This window comes from Vidua chalybeata, chromosome 15, assembly GCF_026979565.1.
Source record: "Vidua chalybeata isolate OUT-0048 chromosome 15, bVidCha1 merged haplotype, whole genome shotgun sequence".
Taxonomy (NCBI): domain Eukaryota; kingdom Metazoa; phylum Chordata; class Aves; order Passeriformes; family Viduidae; genus Vidua; species Vidua chalybeata.
In genome coordinates, this window is record NC_071544.1 from 528384 (window position 1) to 533524 (window position 5141).

The 5141-nt window shown below is 41.8% G+C and overlaps 1 long non-coding RNA gene across 1 annotated transcript; it reads left to right on the forward strand.

The window, feature by feature from the left end:
- The first annotated feature begins 495 nt into the window (after positions 1-495).
- Positions 496-3216, forward strand: LOC128795700 (uncharacterized). Its single transcript, XR_008433612.1, has 3 exons — positions 496-538; positions 968-1070; positions 3119-3216. It is a non-coding gene; the product is annotated as an uncharacterized LOC128795700 (long non-coding RNA).
- The last annotated feature ends 1925 nt before the right edge of the window (positions 3217-5141 follow it).

Consider the following 5141-nt stretch of genomic DNA (forward strand, 5'->3'; position numbering starts at 1 on the left):
GAGGGAAGATAATTAACTTTTTTTATAGGTAGCATGTATTTTTGAGAGTGCCCTCTGATCTTTTTCATCTGTGCACAGCTTATTTTTTTCTAATGGTTCGAATTTCATGCAGCTTGCCTTTCAAGTGTTAGAATACTGAACCTCTGAGACGTCTGAGAAAAGTGTAGAAGTGAATTTCTAGATTCCAGTTCCTTGGAGTCTGTTTTCAGATGTATTTTTGTTATCAGACAATTCTTAAAATTTATGATGAGAGGGTTTTTTCAGAGATAATTAGGAAATGTGAAGATCTAGTTCCATTAATGTTGATAGAATTTGGCATGAAAGCATTCTAAACATCTTAGGAAGTCTCAGCCTAACAATTCCTCTTCATTCTAGAAATGTTGGAAAATATTAAATACAATCTGATTCTTTTAATTCTGGAAAATGGTAACTACAAAGCCTGATGTTTGAGCAATCCTGTCTTTTTCCCCCACCGGGCATTGTGGACCATTGTGTAACAGGAATGGTTCGCTCAGAACTGACTCAGGAAATGGATCTGGTAAACATGTTTTTTTCTTCTGCAAGGGATGCTGGTAAAGCCTTTCATGAGAAATATTTCTTAGCCTTTCTTCTCTGAAAAAAATACATAGAGACACAGGAAACTCTTAGTGCAGGGACTCGCCCAGTACTGCACTCATCAGTTCTCTCATCACAGTCACCAGAACTCTTAAAGTAAAATGAACAACCACTTGTATTTATGCTCGTGAGTTTCTTTTGCCTCCATCTTAACCTGAGGAAGTGCTCAGACCTGTCCATCCAGAAAGGGGAACAACCTTGAAGGAAAAAAATGAGGCAAGTTAGGAACCTGATGGGACCTGCATTTAGTGCTGGGCCATACTTTTCATTTCTGGTGTCAAATGATTAATCTGCCAAATATCCATCTAGTTTTAGCAAAGAAGGAACATTGTTCTGCCCTTACTTTTCTTAGATTGATTATTCAAGACCTTCAGCAAAGCCTTGTAAAAGAGCTGCCTCGTTTCCTGACACCTCTTTGAAGGACATGCCGGTGTTTGTGTGCTCCTTTGAAGGAGGTGAGGCTTTTCATTATTGAACATAAATTGCTCACATAATTGCCCCTAATTTTTTCTGACTTGATGAATTCTGTGCTTATATGGATTACATGGCAGCCAATTAAGCTCCAGTGATCAAAAAATGTTCAAAGACAAAAATTCAAAGACAAAGTCTTCTTTCTTCCACATCTCTCTTGCTGTCTCTCCATCTCTCTGCCATCTCTCTATGTCTTGCCATAAAGTTTGGGCTGCATAAATTCTGAGCTTGTCTTTTTTATTAATGTTTTTCTTAATTTAATTGTATCTCAGTTTTTCTGGGCCCTACCATTTCAGTATTTGCTAAAAGAATTATTTTATTGAACTAGGAGAAACCAAGAAGAAAGACAAATTCTTGTGGTAAGGTAGCACTGTCAAATCAGGCCAAGGTAAGGTGTTTTTCTCCTTGAGCAGTTCCCTCATCCTCTCTGTAACATTTTGGGGTAATTAAGTCTGTAATCTCTCCAGAGCCTTGGCAGGAGGGGTGAAGGGCTTTCATTTGTGTGTTCCACAAGAGTAAATTTTATTACTTGTGAGTTCTGGTTGCTGTTTTCTGTAGTACTTCCTTTAATTATTGTGGGTGAAGAAGTGCAGAGGAGCTGCTGGTGAACAACTGGAAATTTAGCCTTTTTTTTTAGACTAGAGCTTGGAATAAGAAAGGCTCTAGATTTAAAATTGTGCATAATAGAGTCTTCCTTTTGCAATGAGCAGGGGATTTTTGTGAATGACCAATTTCTTGTAGCAAAAACTTTCTTAATCCTTGTGCATGTTTGATCCTGCTCTTTTCCATCCGCTAGCTAACACATGAAAAATGACATGCAACTTAGAAGTGGAAAAAAAGCTTTACATTTTCTCCTTTGTTTCTTTCCTTCCTAATCTGCCCTGGGGTTCCGTGGTGTTAGCAATCTTCCACTATTTTTTTATTAAAAGTGAAAGGTTTTAATATACAGGTTTACAGATGAAATAGCTACTGACTTCTAATCCTGTGGCTGTATATATCAGACCTGGCAAAAAAGTGAGAATTATTTTTTTTAATTGCTAGGGAATTTGGATTTCAAGGAATAGATAGCAGAAGAACTCGTGAGGTTAAGTAAAGGAATAGTCCTTTTAAAAATTAATTAAAGTTTCTTGGCTGACACAGACTGAAATTGATTCTTTGAACTCAATCCTGATAGTATGGAAATATTTACCAGGTAAGGATTTAGGGCAGAAAAATCATTGGTTCAGATGTTTTAGGACAGACAGAAGTGGAGGGAGGGGGGAGTGACGGTGATGCTGCACTATATGGTACATATGTAAATTTATTTCTGAGTACAAGAGCTTCAGTGTCCTGGGAACCCAAAATGCTCTTCTGCACCTGCAGTTTGAGACCCCTATTTCTCAAACTTCTGTATCTTTCAGTATGAAAGGGATGCTCCAAGAAAAAAAAAAAAAAAGCACTTTTACAAATTCACCACGGTATAACACATACATCTGAGGAAATTTCAAATGACAAAGTAATTAGAAAAACATTATGTTGATGTTTATGTTTAATCATGGCCAATTAGCATAATTAGCATCTAAATAAAATGAAATCTTGTTGCTGATGTTGGAGACAGGCATGTGACAAGAGCACATGTGGCCGGGGTTCATTGTTGGGCCTCCCTTTTAGAGGGGCTTCAAATTTCCCACACTTATGCACTTGATTGGTTGGAGTTTTAGCTCCACCAAGCTCACTGGCCAATGGAATGGGTGCATTCATGGTTCAAAGGGATTGGCCAGGGTCCCCTGTTTGAGTTTGAATCCAGCCTATCATTGTCTTACCCGGGCACTTGTTCACTCCTGTTCCCTAGCGAGCTGGGATGGTCCAGGCGGTGTCTGTTGGGGCCAATCTGTCTGTATAGCTTACAGACCAGCTGCAGCTGTCACAAAATCTTAGAAGAACTTTAAAGCTGGGTCAACAAAAATAGCTGATGGGTTCCTAAAGAGATTTGCTGTGGCAATATACTTTCATTTCAGAATTCTTCCTGAAAATGTTTGTTTGTGTCATTAAGAGTTTTCCAGATAGTTTCTTTGATGGACGCTCAGTTACCCCAGTACAAAAATGAAGAAGTAGAACTGACAATTCTGTGGTTCTTGGATCAGAGTGTGACAGCCCAGCTTCAGCACAGCTGAAAGGTAAATACTTGTTGTAAACCACAACATTTTAACTCAGTCTGTGCAGAAACGAACCTGCCAATATATGTCACCCACAAAAGCTCTTGAGCTCAGCTGGGTGAAGATGACTGGATGGAGAGAGAGGGAACCACTTACTGTTCATCTAGTCAGGATTCTGTCACAATCCACTAGTACAAGCAGGGTTCGTGATGGTTCATTTTGCTGATCTCAGAGTGCAAAAGACACACAGCAAAGGGGACTTTCAGTTATTTTGTGAAGGGACCAGAAAACTACTACAGGGAGGTATAGATTCAAGTTACACAACCACACAGCTTTCGCTGTGTCTTCCTTCACTTCCCTGTGTGGGTGCAGAGACTGAAGCTGCTTGGGAGGTACTCCTTCAGTACAAATTCGCTTACACCAAGGAGTCAAAATTCGTACACACAACAAAAACAAAACAAAATAGTCTCACCTTTTGCACTAGGAGATCCTTTGTGAATTTCTGAAAACAGAGCCTTGAAGCGAGTGTGGGTGCTTTTTCACATAGGCATGTGCACTTTACAGGAAATTCAAGTCACCCCCTGTCACCCTTGCACCAACAATGACACAAGAACAGATGAGGACGCGGCGTAAAAAGGAAGAAAGGAAGGCCTTTATGGAATGGAAACTTTGCCTTAAATAGATTGACACAATACATTCTATTTGTCTGGTTAATTAATAAAAATATCTTTCTCACACACCGTCCTTGAGAGGAACAGAAAAGCAAGGTGGAAAAACACCACCTGCAGATTGTTTAGACTAACAAATTATCACATTCCTACAGCTCCCTAAAAATTCTCACAAGCCACTGTGAGAAACGATTGCTGTTTCTCTCTCCCTGACCAGGCTGGCATCCACAATCTCCCTTGCTTTCTAGACACCGCTCACTTTTTTGGAGTGGTGGGCTAGGTGTGGCTGGAGTGAAACATCCTTCCCCTGTTACAGACTACACAGAACCTGCACCTCTTCTGTCTAGCAGGAATCCTGTCTGTGACGCCAATTTAATGTCATGATCCACTAGTACAAGCGGGGTCGTGATGGTTTGTTTTACCGATTGCCGTCGTGTCCACTCAGATACCGCTCGAGTGGCCCGGCCGGGCAACACGACGACGGCAGAAGGCACTCCCTTTGGGTTCCCCGAAGGGCTTGCAAGGAGTGCCTCCGGAGGAGCAAAGGGACGGCAAGACCACTGAGGAATGAGGCTGACTCTCCTCGGGGGCAAACATCAGGTTTTATTGATAACTCCTAGAGCTCCAACAACACCTAACTCAAGCCGACCGATGAGAGCCCCGACAGGGACTCTGCGGCGATTTATAAAGGGGGGAGTGAAAGGGGAGAACAGCCAATGGGGTTAAACTGGGGAGTGACTTTCGGGGAAACGGATAGGGAAGACAGCCTATTAGGGGAAGGTCGGGGAGGGGTCCCTGGTCCTGATCCAATCACTCGACGCCCCTGATGGAAGTTTCCAGGTGGTGGGAATGGGCTGCCGAGTGATGGACAGGGCACCAGGGAGGGGACACAGGAATGACTCACCAATTCTGCTGAGTCAAGGGGCAGGCTTAGGGAGGAGTGACAAGGGTGGGACCAAAGGGATATGGGGGAGCAACAGGGGTAAACCATTTTCAAAACTTGGGTAACCACAATAATACAAACGAACATAATCAAACACAATACAACAACCGATCTCAGAGCACAAAAGACACACAGCAAAGGAGACTTTCAGTTTAATCACATCAGTGCACTTTTATTGAGTGCCAACAACAACAATTATGTGACAGAGGAGAGAGAGAGATATAAAGAAAACAAAGTAAAGGAGAGAGATAAGGGAGGGGGGTATAGCTACCAATAGAGAGACGAAATCCTTGTGGTCCAGCCAATAGA